The following is a 17,392-nucleotide window of genomic DNA, read 5'->3' as shown; positions in this document are numbered from 1 at the left end:
ATGACGTTTACCATTGTCTTGATGACATATGAAAGCATTTCCCTGAAAAAGAAATGATCTGAATGGGAGCATATGTTGCTCTAAAACCTGTGCATACCTTTCAGTGTTGATAGTGCCTTCCCAGATGGGCAAGTGAATTCCAGGCACTAATTCACCCCCATACCATCAGAAATTTAAGCTTTTGAAATGAGTGCTGATAACAAGCCAGTTGGTCTTCTCTTCTCTTCATCCCGATGTGGTGTCTGATTTCCAAAAGGAATTTCAACTTTCAATTTTCAATACATCTTATCACAGAAAAGTTTTCCCTATAAGATGACGGCCTTTTTGGATCGCGTTCACATGTGGCTGCTTCTTCTTTGCACAACAAAGCTTTAACTTGTCACGGTTGATAGCAGGGACTCAAGCGCAGAGCAGGTTGACATTTCCAAACACAGTTTATTTACAACATCAGTGCAGAATATATACAGTGAGGGGGGAAATCCAGGGTTCCAAAGGTCCAAGGGGAAGCTCTCTCACACTCGTTCTCATCTCCGCGTCCAAACTCACACACGTTCACGGAGCAGGAAGGTCACAGGTCCGGGGAGGAAAACTATCATACAGGAGAGGGAAATTACTCACAAGTCACAAAATACTTAAGCACAGATTCACGGGAGCTGAGAGAATCACTAACGTGTCTCGCACAATCATCCAGCGATGAGATGATCTGCGTCTCGGCCTTAAGTAGTGGACAGGTAATGACAACTGATCGCGAACAGGTGTGTTGGCAAAATGTGGGAGCCTGCAGTGAGCTCCGCCCAGGCAGAGCGATAAAGGAGAGAGAGAGAGAACACAAAACACATGTAGCCTTGCGGGGCTGGCTGGGTAGACACGGGGACCATGACGGTACCCCTCAAAAGGAACCTCCCGGCGACCCACCAGGTTTACCTGGATGCCTGCGATGGAAGTCCCGAAGCATATCCTTATCCAGGATAGCCGCCTGAGGCACCAAGGGGCGTTCCTCTAGCCCGTAGCCCTCCCAATCCACCAGGTATTGAAAACCCCTACCCCGGTGTTGGAAGTCCATGATGCGGGTGATGTTGCAAACCATGCGCATGTTGCGTGGCAGTTTGAGAAGGACGGACACAGGATTGACAATGGCGTTTATGGGAAAAAGACCAATAAACTGGGTGACGGTTTTTTGGATTTGGTCCGTAATGGCATAAAACGAGTAGACAGCCATACCTGTTGTCCAATGGTGTACTCTGGGTCTGATGACGGTCAGCGAGAGCCTTGTTTCGTTCTGCTGTGCAGAGTAGAGCAGCCGGAATCGCACGGCAGGCACGGCGGCACCTACGGTGGTGAGCCTACACAGAGGGGACGGTGTGCTTACCTTCGCCAGCAGCAAAGGTGGTTGGTAACCCAGGGACACTTCAAAAGGAGACTTGCCCATGGCAATAGAGGTGTGGCTGTTGTGTGCGTATTCAATCCACGGAAGCTGTTCACTCCAGGTCGATTGATTATGTGAGGTGACGCAGCGGAGGGCAACTTCAAGCTCCTGGTTTGCCTGCTCTGATTGTCCGTTACTCTGCAGGTGGAATCCAGAAGAAAGACTGACCTTGGCCCCCAGCGTGGAACAGAATTCCCTCTATACTCGGGATGTAAACTGCGGCCCTCTGTCCGAGACGACGTCCTCGGGGATCCCGTGGAGCCTGAACACATGGGAGGTGAGGAGCCGAGCCGTCTTCAGGGTAGTGGGGAGCTTCGGGAGGGCGACACAGTGTGCAGTCTTGGAGAAACGATCGACAATGGTAAGTATAGTGTTGCGCACATCGAACAGGCTGATACATACTCTCTGGCATCCTTAGCCATAGTGGGCCACCAAAAGTAACGTCAGAGGAAGGATATGGTGCGGAGGGTCCCTGGATGGCATGAAAAATGGGCGGTGTGAGCTCACTGGATAACTTGAGGGCGGATGGCCGAAGGAACAAAGGCTACGTTCACACTGCAGGTCTTAATGCTCAATTCCGATTTTTTGATCAAATACGATTTTTTTGTCTGCTTGTTCACACTACAAATAAAATGCGACAGCAAACGCGCTCTAGTGTGAACACTCAAAGCGGCCCGCATGCGCAAAAGAAGACTTCACACACAACGCGCTCTGTTTCGACCCAGAGCAAACAGTATTGTTTGATAGATGGCCCTTAATATAAAGAGTTCGGACTTTACATTTCCCAATTTTTGCTTTAAGTTATTTTGTTATTTACATAATAATGTAAATTATTACATTTATGTAACAATGTAAATTATTACGCCCACCTGTCTTGCCGGGAATTGAGATGTCTGGCCGAACGGAGGTACTCCAAGTTTTTGTGATCCGTCCATACGATGAACGGCTGCGCTGTTATTTACATAATAATGTAAATAACCTAATAATGATCCTTATTGCTGTTTTAGAGAGGAGCAGTGCTTCAAAGGATAGCTGCAGATTTCTGTCAGAATCTGCAGATTATACAGTACAAATAAAATGTTCACGTTTCTCCAACATTGTCTTCCCAACAGTTTCACTGATATCTACACGGGATGGCCAGAGAAGCATTCGCGATGTCTTCTCTGGCGCTTCTCTGGCGCTGATAATTGGCGTCTGTCTTGTGTCAGTGACGTAAAAGACGGATTTAATGCGACCTGACCGTTCAAACAGCAGTCGCTTTCTAAAACATCGGATATGTATCGGATTCAGTACCACATACGAAAGTGACCCAGATCGGATTTGAAAATATCGGATTTGTGCCGTTCACACTGTCACACCATGATCGGATATGGGTCGCATAGGGTCAAAAAAATCGGATTTGATGCGCTTTCGCCTGCAGTGTGAACGTAGCCAAAGAGGCGGCCGGGCGGACCGGTCCCTGGATCCGGTTCGGTTTCTTGCGCCTCCTGGATGAGTGACTCGATCTCCCACGAAACAGCTCCAATCACACAGGTGGCTGGGAGAACAGGTCCGGGGTCCGATTCCTCCCCAGACAGACAGAGAACTGCCGGGACAGGGCATCTGGCTTCACGTTTCGTGATCCCAGCCTGTAGGTAATGGTAAAGTCAAAGCGAGTAAAGAACAGCGCCCACCTGGCTTGCCGGGAATTGAGATGTCTGGCCGAACGGAGGTACTCCAAGTTTTTGTGATCCGTCCATACGATGAACGGCTGCGCCGCTCCCTTCAACCAATGTCTCCACTCCTCAAGGGCAAGCTTAATGGCCAGGAGCTCCCGGTCTCCGATGTCGTAGTTACAGTCCGCGGGAGAGAGACGGCGAGAATAGAAGGCGCATGGGTGAAGCTTACCATCCTCCTCTTGGGTTAGGACCAGTACGATGCATCCACCTCCACCACGAACTGCTGTGTGAGGTCCGGTTGCCGGAGAATGGGTGCAGTGGTGAATCTCTCTTTGAGCAGGGTGAAGGCTTGCTGAGCAGTGGAATCCCACTGAAAAGGAACTTTTGGAGAGGTGAGTTTAGAGAGAGGAAGAGCGATTCTGCTGAAGTCACGAATGAATTGTCTGTAGAAATTTGCGAATCCCATAAAGCGTTGCAGTTGCCAGCGATTAGGAGGTGTGGGCCACTCCACCACTGCTCGCACATTCTCCGGGTTAGTCCTTAAGTTCCCCGTCTTGATGACATAGCCCAGAAACGTGGAACTCGCACTTCTCCCCCTTCACAAAGAGCCAGTTTTCCAAGAGGCATTGCAGGACCTGCCTCACGTGAACTTGGAGCTCTGCGAGTGTCTTAGAAAAGATCAGAATGTCATCCAAGTACACAAAAACACAGCGGTTGACAAAATCACGAAGCACATCATTAACCATGGCTTGAAACACAGCAGGAGCATTGGTCAGACCAAAGGGCATCACGAGATATTCAAAATGGCCTAAGGGTGTATTGAAAGCCGTCTTCCACTCATCCTCTCTGATGCGCACCAGATGGCAGGCGTTGCGCAAGTCTAGTTTGGTAAAGACAGTCATGCCCTGAAGTAGCTCAAAAGCAGAGGAAAGCAACGGCAAAACATATTTGTTCTTCACAGTGATCTGGTTAAGGCCCCGATAATCAACCTACTCAGTTGCAAAATGTTCTTCCAGCTTTTTCTTTTTAGTACCAGTAATTTTTTCACCCTTTTGTTACTCTCTCCTAACCTTTTTAGGTGTGTTGAGCTAAAATTATTCATGAAATACTGGAATGCCTCAGTTTAACCTCCTAAGACCCGAACTCTTCCACGGCATGCATTTTTAATTTCTCTTTGAAATTTGGGCATATTGGGGGACGATGAATGTAAAAACAAAGAATTACCAGATTTTTTTTTTTACCTTATTTTTGTTTTTAAGAAAAATAAGAGCCACATATGAGGATATTCGTTTAAACTTTTGATAAAACAGTAGCAGTATAATGTCCTCGTAAGTGGATATCAGGCCCTTGTAGAGCAAAATTGAGTATTTTGGTCTAAATAACCCAAAATGTGATGTCCACATATGTGGACGCCAGGTTCTAGGAGGTTAAACATGGGATATATTTTATATGTGCTACTGTGGATAAGAGATTTGCAATTCATTGCATTCTGTATAAATTTAACAGAATGTTACAAAAACAGCCAAGAAATCTGTTTGTGGTAAAGGCAAGGGGAAAAACTACTGTATTGTGATTGCAGTTTTTGAATCTTTGGGGCTTTTCTTTGCTGTCAGTCACAGTGGGGTTTAGCTCCTAATCTGATCCCAAAAAAAGAACCTTAAATCCACTAATTTTTATTCCCCTGCTCATCACTAATGTAGGCCACTAAGGACAGACACACATAGTGCTGGCACAAATCTTGCACCGATTACAGATGTCTACTAAAGCTTATTCATCAGCTGGAAACACAACGTTTCTGTCAATGGGTAATTTGAAGGGCAATAAAACAAAGGATCTGCATTTTTTCCCACTCATTTCCAGAGTATCTGTTCTTGCCCTGAGTGCCCGCACATCTCTGGCTCCATGCCATTACCTACATGGGCGGCCACAGCGGGAGACAAAGACCTAACTCAGCATGAGGCACAACTTGTGGACGCAAGGTGACACACGCATCAATTGGGATGACACTGCAGTTGCAACTGGGAAAGCATTATGAATAATGCAATGCAAAAGAACAGCCATTTCCATTTGGTAATATGTGCATACTGCATACTGCAAATGTCTCTACTGTTTCCTTATGCTTAATATATTACCATAGATCATAATAAATATCTTGAGTGATCTTGAGTGATAAAGTCCTTATTGATTAGTAATTTAAAAAATTGTTGGCACATTGATCATTTGCATGCATTAATGCAAATTGACTAATCATCTGCTTTTTTCAATGATGATCCAACACAAAGATCATGTTGGAATTAACATTGTTAGAGACAATGATATGATCAAAGAAGAACAAGCCTTACTGTAGATGGCCATCTAACTAGAATAGTATGAGTCTGATAAAGTAATAGTCTTGAAAAATGGTTGACCACAGCCAGCTGTTACAGTAAGTTACTGTATAGCAGGGTAGAAGGGAGAAATCTCTTAAAAATAAATCACGCAATATTTTCTGTTATGTTTCAGACTACTTGATTTTCTTTGCAGACAGGCTGTGATCAGCTCTCTCGTACTCCTATTGGTTCTGAGATTGTTTCCTGCGCTTTTTGGATTTAGCCAATTACAGTTAAGTCCATAAATATTTGGACAAAGACAACTTTTTTCTAATGTTGGTTCTGAACATTATAACAATGAATTTTAAATTAACAAATCAGATGCAGTTAACGTGCAGACTTTCAGGTTTAATTCAGTGGATTGAACAAAAAGACTGCATAAAAACAAAAGTAAAGGAACTAAAGTAATTTTTTCCACACAGTTCCTTCATTTCAGGGACTTAAAGGTAATTGGACAAATGAAATAAATAAAAATAAAATGTTCATTTTTAATACTTGGTTGAAAACACTTTGCTGGCAATGACAGCCTAAAGTCTTGAACTCATGGACATCCTGTTATTTAATGCTCTGCCAGGCCTTTACTGCAGCGGCCTTCAGTTGCTGTTTGTTTGGGGGCCTTTCTGTCTGAAGTTTAGTTTTCAACAAGTGAAATGCTCAGCTGGGTTAAGATCAGGTGACTGACTTGGTCAATCAACAATATTCCACTTTTTTGCTTAAATAAACTTCTGGGTTGCTTTGGCTGTATGTTTTGGGTCACTGTTCATCTGTATTATGAAACGCCACCCAATTTGACTGCATTTAGCTGGATTTCAGCAGACAGTGTGTCTCTGAACACCTCAGAATTCCTGTGTTACCATCATTAAACACTAGTGTCCCAGTGCCACTGGCAGCCATGCACGCCCAAGCCATCACGCTGCCACTGCCATGTTTTAGAGATAATGCTGTATGCTTTGGATCATGAGTTGTTCCACACCTTCTCCATACTTTATTCTTGCCATCATTCTTGTAGTGGTTGATCTTGGTTTCATCTGTCCATCTGTGTGTCAAGGTGAACAAGCAGACTCAAGCACAGGACTCTGAAAAAGTTTTGATTCAAGAGAGTTTATTTAAAGAGGTAACAGGTGATATATACAATAGTGTGGGGAAATAGAGCTCCGGGGAATCCAGGGGAAAGTGACCACGTACACACTCCTCTTCTCACTTGCCAGTCACTAACTTGTCCTTGCTCCCACTCCACATTACCGTCCGCTCATGACGAAGTCCAGGGAAACATGGAAGGGCCCAGGAAGGTCTGTACACAGGGAGATAACACAGGTTAGAGATCCACAGAACACGACAAAGGAAAGCACGATAAACTTGAAAGAGTCGGGGCTGCTCTCACTGAAATAGCACAACCATCCAGCGATGACTGCGGTGAATCCTCTGTATTTACCTTCATGCAGTCTTCTCTTTATGTAGACTTAGATATCAACACAGCTGCCTCCTGGAGAGTGTTGTTTACTTGGTTGGCTGTTGTGAAGGGCTTTCTCTTCATCATGGAAATTATTCTGTGATTATCCACTGTGGATATCCAGGTATTTTTGCCATGCTGAGTTCACAAGCTCTTTCTTTGTTTCTCAGGATGTGCTAAAGTGTAGATTCTGTCACTCCTAATATTGTAGCAATTCTTTTTTTTTCTGTTTTCACAGCTTAAGGATGGCTTGTTTCACCTGCAGCTCCTTTGACCTCATGTTGTCTGTTCCCAGCAAAATTCCAAATGCAAGCACTACACCTCAAATCAACTCCAGATCTTTTATTTGTTTAATTGATACCGACATAACGAAGGAATTGGCCACACCTGCCCATGAAATAGCCTTTAAGGCAGTTGTCCAATTACTTTCTGTCCCTTTACAAAGTGGGTGGCACATGTCAAGGAGCTGAAACTCCTAAACCCTTCAAGGGCCAATTTGAACATGGATACCCTCAAATGAAAGCTGAGTGTCTACACATTATGCTCATGCATATGCAAATTAAATAACTGGAATAATTTTCAGTTAACAGGTAAAAAACAAAACTTGCGTTAGTGTCCAAATATATATGACCATAACTGTACATTCTACAATGTATTCTACATTGTATTCGCAGATGTTGCATAAGTCATTATAGCTGCTATCCAGCCCCTAGCCAGATGCCAACACCTTATAAAGGTGAAATTTGGCATGCATTAGTGAAGAAACATCACCAGCTAAAATTTAAATAAATGACTTTTTCTAGAAGCAAGTCATCTTACTCAGTGGCCATATTAAAAAGCATCTGAGCTCTTACATGTGCAATCATTTTGAAGCATTACCTTAATTAACTTTAATTTCATTGGTTGATGAGACATAAAACTGCATGTATAAAATATCCAATAAAATCTGATTTAAAAAAATCACATAAATAAAGTCAGTCTGCCTGCTTCCAGTCCACTATCTTGCCTAAAGCATTCACTCAATCATCCAAATCATCAACTTCAGGTGTTCCTATCACTTCCATAGCCAAAGGTGTATGAAATGAAGCAGTCTGCTTTGTGAAAGAATGGGTCACTCTCAGGAGCTCAGTGAATTCCAGCATGGTACCATGATAGGATGCCGCCTGTACAGCAAGTCCAGGTGTGAAATGTCCTCGCTACTAAATATTCTACAGTCAGTGAGTTGCTATGATCCCCAATCACTTTCACTTTGTTATAATACCACTAAGTGGTAGGCCACATAAATCAGATGCTGTGGTGTAAAGCACACCGTCACTGGACTCTAGAGCAACGGAGACAATGTGAGGGATGTCTATTTTCTCATTTACATCTTTCTCTTTGTCTGAGAGTAAAATTATCACATATTAACATTTTCTTCTTCCCTGGGACAGCCACTGGACCTTTAGTAGCTGACAGATTGTGATCCAGAATGCACAGAAACAGTTTGTCATATTTGTTGAAATGTTTGAAAAGAAAAAGTTACTCTGGCTTGCATCACTTGTTTAGCACTAGCTAGATGCTTAAGTGAAGTGAACACTTCAGCTTTATTGATATTTCAACTATGAATGCGTGACAGGGATGAGACTGAAAAAAGGATGAGGTGACTTAATGGTTTCCATGGCATTAGCTGAAAGCACCACCAGACTCAACAATAAACTGGCTTGACATTATTTTGTATTAACCTGCTCATTGCATTTCATAACTCCTTAACTGAAAGGGCCAGACAGCTGTTCATTCGAGCTTCCATGAATAATTATTGGGCAAAGTTCATGTGACATCACATGAAAAATATGAATAGCCTTTAATATGTGTGACTAAAATATGAATAACAACTGCACATGCAAAAACATTGTCATTCATGTATATCAGCTAATTTTCGTCTTACTGTCATTTATATGTCAGTGGATTATAATTACTCTTAATAGACGAGTGTTCGCATCTATATGAGGATGCATTTTTAGCTTCAGGAGTTCCATAGAAAAATCTGTCTGCTGAGATGGAAAAAAAGCAGAGAAATTTCCAACTAAAGAAACAATAGTGTCTGAAGAAGCATGAAAATGCATATTTTTCCAAAGTGTTTCCTTGAGAATATAAGCTACTTTCATTTGCTCCCTAATTCAAAAGGGGTCACCGTAGTGGATCGCACCAAATGGTTTGTTTGGCAGATTTTTTTATGCCAGATTTTCCAGATTCAAACCCAGGTGTAATGACCAAAAGATAAGACTTGGGTTAAAATAACCAAGGCAGTGAATGTTGTTTCCACTGAGACAGACTGTGCCTCAAGTTAAAAAAAAAAAAAAAAAAGTGCATAAACTGGACAAAGAGCGGCAATGCCTATGATCCATAAAATCTTCCAGACAGGGGCTATGCAAGTCATTTTATTTAATATTTTTATTATAAGGACAAGTGAGGTTTGTCTGAAGCGAATAAAATTCATTCATTAATGAGGTGTTTCGTTACAAGTATCCCATTTGTCACACATTAAATGAATGTTGAGTCTTTCACACAGCAGACGTGTAAAAAATGTATGTGAGAATAAAATGCATCATTAGCACGATGATGCAGCTTCTGTGCTTCTTGCTAAGCTTTTAATATATTTAATGAATGATGCAGAATTGTGACAAAACTTACAGACTTTGCATTAAAAAATCACCAGTGTGAAAATTCCCATTCCTGCTTCAGTCACTGTGGAAGCCTGATCTGAAGGTTGATTGCTTCTCTTCGGATTGCTCTATACAAAATCATTTAGACTTTGATTTGCAGAGCTTACCCTTCTCCTGTAACTTCTCTCAGCTGCTCCCTTCTCCCTATCATTTCCCCACAAATACCACTGAATGTCTCTCAACAGTACATTCTCTGGGGCCATGTCAGTCTGAGAGAAAGAGAAGGGATCCTGACATTTTCTTTTATCCTCCTAAGACCCGAACTCTTTCATGGCATGTATTTTTAATTTCTCTTTGCTATTTGGGCTGATTGGGACCTGATGAATGTAAAAACAAAGCAGATTTTTTTTTACCTGATTCTTGTTTCTGAGAAAAATGAGATCCACAAATGAGGACATTTGCTTTAAATTTCGAAAGAATGGTGGCCGTATGTCCTCGTAAGTGGCCCTTGTACAGCAAGGCATAACCTTACGCCTAATATCGTGTTGGCATCCTTTTTGTTGCCAACACAGCCCTGACTTGTCGAGCCATAAACTCTACTAGACCCCTGAAGGTGCGCCTGGGTATCTCACACCAGGATGTTACAATAGCAACAGATCCTTTAAGTCCAGTAAGCTGGAGGTGGGGCATCCATAGATCTGACTCGTTTGTCCAGCATATGCTCACTGAACCATTTTTGTTTTCATTGCCAAAAGCATCACACTGCCTCCACTGGCTTGTCTTCTTTCCATAGTGCATCCTGGTGACCTGTGTTCCTCAGAAGAAGTCGGCCATCTGTGTGCTGTAAAAGAACATCAGACCAGGTCCCTGTCTTCCATCGCTGCATGATCCAGTTTTGATGCTCACTGTTTGTGCTTTGGCAGTGGACAGGGGTCCGCATGTGCACCTTGTCAGTCAGGGTCCAACACGGCAACAAAATGCAATGAAATGTGTGTTCTGACACCTTTCTATCAGAACCAGCATAACCCTTAACAACAATGTGATCACAGTAGCTCATCAGTTGTATCAGACCACAAAAGTTAGCCTTCACAGCCCATGTGCATTGCTATACATGTGCTTGTTTGCATGTGTGTGTGTGCATGCATGTGAGAAAGTGTGTTTTTCTTGTCTCCTTTCTTGACGTAATTCAAGTCATTACTTTTAGCTAGATGGCCAAAAGGTGTCATCACCCTTGAGTTAAACACCAAAAACCAGGTTCACTAAAAAGTTTAAAGTGACAGTTTTTTTGGTCTATTAGAGGACTTGGTGGATAGGTGTGCATGTTCTCTTCAGACCAGAGCTTCAGATACTGAACTGCTTGTCTTGTCTTTATTCCATTTGGGTCAGTGACAACGTTCTTTAGGGCAGTGATCCATGACTGATTTCCTTCTGGAAGAGCAGAGCGAGGAGGAAAAGAAGCACCGTTAACCACAGAACCTGAATATTGGCTAGAAGTAGTAGCCCTAGGAGGTTAGAGACTCTCGCCCATTGTTACACAGAGTGACAGAGTCTTTGTTGTGGGATGATAAATTAATAAATCAATAGACATGTAACAAGACAGCAGTTCATTCCATATGAGTAGCTGTTTCAGGAATGTAAACAAAAACGTAGGCATGATTCAGCTCCTTAAAAGTAAGAACAAACATGAAAACATACCTGATTTAATTTTGACGTCTTCTGCTTGAACACTTCTGCACTGCTTCTTGTGCTTCTTGCCATTTTAAATTGCTCCAGTACTTTCTTACAGAGAGCTTGTTGGGAGCCTAATCAATCTGACTATGATTACTGCCCAAAAAAAGTTTTATGTTTTTTTTAAAATACATAAAGGAAAAAGTTAGATAATCACCTGCTGATACATAACTGGCAAGCTTTAAAAGCCTGAGGATTGCTTAGTGGGGACTCCTGCAGAGCATACATCTGAATCTGTTAGTTAAACAAATAAATGGCTGCATGTATTCTAACACATTTCACTCGTGGCCAATGTGAATCAGCTCAGCCAATATGAACAGATGCATTCTCTGCAGGAAAGCATTCAGATGTAAGAAGCACAGACAGCTGTCCAGGAGCGGGTACTGCTTCAAATGGCACATACACAGCAAAGCAAACAACGACAAGCCACCTGAGCACTGTGATCTCTCCGGCCTTAGACCATATTATACTTGATCAGCATGACCTGCATTTTGGCTTTGAGCAAGTTATGACGCTTTTGTGGGTTTCACACACCATGGGGCAGATGCAAGGACAAGAAAAATGTATTTCAGTATATATCTGCTCCAGGCCCAAGGACAGACTTTTCCTGTATGACTGAGGGGCTCACCTGAGGCGACTGTCACCAGGAGATGAAGAACTTGTATTGCTTTCAATGCTTTCTATGGTTACAAATTGCTCTGATGGTCATATACCAAATGGTGCTGGCTTTGAGGTCACTTCTATCTGAAAGAGGAGGGGCAGAACAATGGATCTCGATCTTCTTAAAGCATAAAAGGATGCAGAATGTGTCACTGGATGAGATGAGCTGGGGGTTAAAAATACCAATGTCAAGCTCAGCAGGCTTTTTTCTTTGAACAATCATTTGTCACTGAGCCTGAGATGTAATCTCCTTTGTCCTTAAGTTTCTGCGTGTTTTTCAGTCTGGCACAGTGTGAGTGTCATACTCTCACACCCCTGTAACCACACATCATCGTCTGTCTTTCTTAAGTATTTCTGCTGATTGTCTACGGTGACCCACCATGGGATATCAAATATTTTGGAGAACTCATGAAGTGATTGGCGATATATATACCCTGCAGCATATCATTACAGAAGAGGCTCAAAGCGAATGTGCAAGTTTTGTGTTTTGCACTTCACTCGACATTTAGCTCAAAGTGTGTGTGATCCAAGCTGCACTGAATCACTGAATACAAAAGGGATGGATTCAGAGCTGGCGACTGCTGAAGTTCAAATGTTAAGACAAAGGAAGACGTGTAACCTAAAAGCCCAGATCAACTCGACACCTTCACACCTGTCAAAGAGCACAAGTGTGACACTTTAACAGGTACAGACACTTCATACTGAGCTTTCTTTACAAAAGTGCTCCTTGCAAAACAGCTCTTTACAGCAGGAGAGACATCCTGACAGACCGAGTGTGGTTCAGGGCCCTGACAGGAAAGCACAAACATCTCATGCTAACCCGTGCAGCAGTTTGGAGGACAAAGAACCTCTGTCAGCCTCACAGCAGATGTCTACATTAGGTTTCTGTGCTTGGCACAGCCAAAGGACAAACAATTACATTTGGGGTTGTTGGTTGGGATTGGGGAAAGGTAGACGTATGTATCTGCATGTTTTCCATGTGTTGTAAATGCATAAAAAACAAACATCCTCACATGTATGAATTCTATAGAGTCATTATCATTTGACATCATAATTATTCACCACATGTGTCCAGAGCCTGTGATTACTCTTGCAGAACACTAGTGCTAGTACTCCCAACGAGTAACATGCTAAACCACAGCATGGAGAATGAGATCCTGCAATAGACCTCAATTGCTAAAAACATGCATGTGTGCTTTTTAAAATATGTTATTGAATTATTCATAGTGCTATTTTTAAAAAGGATGCCAAACTTAAGTTGCTGTGTGCCCCTATGTTTAAAAAAAGTCTGTATCCAAAGTATATTTTATTCTTTTTCTCCATTCAGATACCGTGAGAATCTGCATGGAGAAAGAGAAGACAAGGAATCACATAAAGAATTCACAGCCCCGGTGGGTCTTGTATTTGATGACCCTTTGCCCTTTCTCATGTGCCAGAGGTGAAAAGACAAATAAATATGTAGGAAAGAGAGGAACATCTGCAGCCAGGCACATTTTCCCCAAATGTGTTTGTTTGCATAAGATTTTAACACTAATGTTAAGATTCTATTAGAGATACCATATGTAAGACAAAAAAATAAATAAAAGGGCAATATTATGCCAAAGCCTTTGGCACCTCAGTCATCTTAGGCATTACTTAGGAATATGTCCCTCGTGTGGTCTCCCATGTTCTCTTGATAGACAGCCCCAAGACATCACAGTGACAATCAGAAAGAAGACGAAGTGACAGGAACATTCACTTTGTGCAAGAATGAATACACTGTCTCTACATATCTGTCTGTTTCTTTCTTTACTTAAAACAAGCTCCTAAAACAATGACGGGAGCGTCATTTGAGTCAGGCAACGATCCACAGGCCAGAAAGAGACCACGTTTGCTTAGAGCAATGTCAAGATCACTAAAAGTAAGAACAAAAATTAACACTATATTTGTGGCTGCATGGACTGAATATGTCGGGGTTAATTAATTTGACAAAACAGAAAAGGTTTTTGTGAATGTTCTTGCTGTTGTGGACAAACAGGTAAGAATAAAGTGCTCTTGCACCATATGCCACCTCAGGTAAGGTGTAAGGTGGAGACAAAATAGTGCCCCAACGATGCCCCAGAGATGAAATGGTTCTTTTAAACATCCGATCACAAATATGCAAATAGGGCTTTTCAAAAATCAATTAATGCAGTTGAGAAGAATTGGTGTAAATAATTACATTTAAATGAGGGATGTAGCCCAATTAGATGGCCCCGTTTCAGAGCCCTGTTGCTGTGCATGCACGCTCACTGAAATGGGACAATTAAATGGAGGAGAGCCATCATTAGTGTCTCAACACTTTTAACTTGTTCGTTTTAAAACGCTGCGCTACACCCTGCTGAAAATACTGCATGGGTTAGTCCTTAATATATTCTCTGGCTTGTTTATTCCCTAACAACCTCTTAACCACAGGATTTAGCCACATGATATTTTCAGGGCTGGAAAAAAACATTGAGTTTGGTTAAAACAGCAAATCAAATTAATTTTACATCCAGTCCAACAGTCACAAACTAAAGCCACTATCTTGTTTTTTTGTTGTGGTAGTTTTGTTTTTCTTTCCCTGGAGCCACTTTTTTTCTCTCACTAACACTGAGCATCATCATAATGAGATGTATCACAGTTTCTAAAGTAGTAAATTTAACATACTATTTAACCATAATGATGTTTAGCTGATGACCACTATAGATGTAGGAGGTAACGGATTTTTGACCAGGGTCTGGTTCATCTTTGAAGCTGGATCACACACAGTACATTCACATGTATAACCCGTTTGTGCAAATCCATTGACTCTCCAGGCTATAATTATACATACAGTTTTTTCGGGCCCCACTGTAGAGCTTTGTTGAGCTTGGTGTTGTTTTCAACCTTGCCTAACCTCGAGCCTCTGTTTTTAAGGTGCTTCCCATTTTGCCTGTAAGTGAGCCTTGTCTAGAACTTCTCCAACTTCACCTTTCAGCCAGAAGTTCAGCTTTCTTGGCCTGCTACAACTCTCTCGTCAGTGAACCTGCTCTGCCAACCGCCTGCCAGTCTGCCTTTCACCTGCCACGTACTTTCCCGGATGAGCCACGCACCCCTGGGAAACTTCAGTGCAGCTCACCATCACTCGCTTCAAAGTGTAAACAAAGCTATTTCTGTTATCAGCTTTGGTCTGAGTACTGCCTTTTGTTTTGTTTTGTGTGGCATGTACATTTTATATGCATAAAATCTTGACACCTATAATGACTATTTTGGCTTGTTAGGCCCCTGTGGTTGTGTCTCAAACCCTCTGCAGTGTTAGATTTTGACTGCTTTGTGCACTTGTTCACGTGAATGCTTTTACTAAGTAAGACTGGTAAGACTGATTATGCTCTCTTTGCATTTAACCTCCTAGGACCTGGCATCTACATATGTGGACATCACATTTTGGGTTGTCTGGACCAAAATACTAAATTTTGCTCTACAAGGGCCTGATATCCACTTACTAGGACATTATACTACCACTGTTCTATCCAAATTTAAAACGAATGTCCTCATATGTGGATCTCATTTTTCTCAGAAACAAAAATAAGGTAAAAAAAATCTGGCAATTCTTTGTTTTTACATTCATCAGGTCCCAATCAGCCCGAATAACAAAGAAAAATTAAAAATGCATGCCATGAAAGAGTTTGGGTCTTAGGAGGTTAATACTGTGTCACATGTTTTTAAAGTTTTAGCAGTTGAGTTGTACATGAAGCTTAAGAACTTGATTTACTCACGTGCAGCACCGCTGGAACCTCTGTTCACACTGCATTAAAATCATACATATGAAAATGTATATTTCAAACTGAAATGTTTTATCTTTATGTAATTTTAAATGCTGCTTGCTTAATTTCTTTGCTGTTGTTAGAATTGTATTCAGCCCATTTAATCTTTGATTTATGCACTCATGTACACACCAATCACTGAATCTTTTTCTAAATTATTATTTTTACTGTCCTAAGTTTCAAGTTGTGGCAAATCTTCTACCCACCCAGTGGCATGGAGTTGTTTCCAGTAGTATCAATAATAACTAGGTGAAAATTTATACACAGGGTTAGGACAAGGACCTAAGTTTAGCTTTAATTAGTTGGTTGGTATCAGGTACGTAGCCAGCTGGCTACTAATGAATGCTATTCATGGAGATATAGAGCAGAGATACAATTATGTGGCATAAATGGCAAAACCCCACTTTTACAAAAGATGTCCAAAAGTCAAGGTTTAGCTTGAAAAAAAAAAAACCCTCAAAAACCTCTCAAAAAAACAAACAACCCCCCCCCCCCCCCCCCAAAAAAAAACCCAAAAAACAAAATTACTTGGCTAATAATCTAAAGAGTCTGAAACAGTATCCAGTCAGCCAATGATAAAAGAAAGTAACACTGAATGAAGTAACATAATTTCCATGAAAAAAAAGTAGAATTAAGTATACACATGTTCAGTGTCATAATTATCATGGCAAACAGGCTACAGTCGTGCTGTTTTGTGTTTTTGTGGATAGTAGAAATTCATGGATTTGAGGTCAGAGCAACCAAACTGGGAGCCCTTGTAGATGATGCGCTCTGCCCCGCTGTCGCTCAGAGTTTTGAGAAAATATTTATTTCCCTTTTATTAATGAATGTTTTTACAGTGGTTTACAGGTATTCTCTGTTGTTCTGGAACATTTTTTTTTGTTTTATTACACTTTTTAAGTTATCAGCTGATACATTTCTTAGAACAGCTCAAACATACAGAACAACCTAGGCAAACAAAATAAAAATAAAAAACAGGCAGGACCTTTACATTATTTGTCAAAAAAGATGTTTTACATAAAAAAATATAGTAATTTCCATCAAAATGACAAACTTCTTTGACACTGTACAAATCTGGACATGTCGCTGTTTAGATGTTTGACAGAATGACAGCAGTTTCTGAGATTTTGTTTCTAATCTTCTAATTTCCTGAAAATGTCTCATCTTTTAAGTGACCTAATTGCTTTTGCAGACAGTGAATGCTTCCACTATTAGTGTTGCTTGACTCCTGTTATGTATTGAAGAATATTTATCACAATCTGAAGATGCTGAATTGTTTTGCATTGTTCTTTAAAATGAGAAAGAGCTGTTGTTATATTTGCACATATTGTGAGTGGGATAAACATTTTTCCTGCAGCGATTACACAACACAGTCAGCTACTTAGAGGAATATCAGTTGAAAACAGATTGTCATCAGTATCGCACCTCGTGCTCTCCCCTGTAGTGTTACGGGAAGAACCAAGCGGATCCAGCAACTATATTTAACTGTTATCAGAGCAGACTCCTCCATGTTCACAGTTTGTTTTAACTGTGTTGTGCTCAAGTTCTATGAATACTACGACAAAATGTTACAACCAGTCATATCACTGACTTACACCTGTGTCCTTGGCAGATTTTGACAGTTATGTGGTTGTTTCTGCATGCAATCATCTACAC

At 41.4% G+C, this 17,392-nt stretch overlaps 1 long non-coding RNA gene across 1 annotated transcript; it reads left to right on the top strand.

Moving 5' to 3' along the window:
* Window positions 1-10,388: 10,388 nt before the first annotated feature.
* Window positions 10,389-16,907, top strand: LOC146572368 (uncharacterized). The gene is made up of 3 exons (XR_014892915.1): window positions 10,389-10,408; window positions 13,261-13,324; window positions 14,850-16,907. It is a non-coding gene; the product is annotated as an uncharacterized LOC146572368 (long non-coding RNA).
* Window positions 16,908-17,392: the final 485 nt, after the last annotated feature.

This window comes from Mchenga conophoros, linkage group LG6 (assembly GCF_057382185.1).
Source record: "Mchenga conophoros isolate Kocher_MC1m ecotype Shallow Benthic linkage group LG6, M_conophoros_male_GT1.1, whole genome shotgun sequence".
Lineage (NCBI taxonomy): Eukaryota > Metazoa > Chordata > Actinopteri > Cichliformes > Cichlidae > Mchenga > Mchenga conophoros.
Note: the sequence above shows the minus strand (reverse complement) of the source record. Positions and strands in the feature narration are given on the sequence as shown.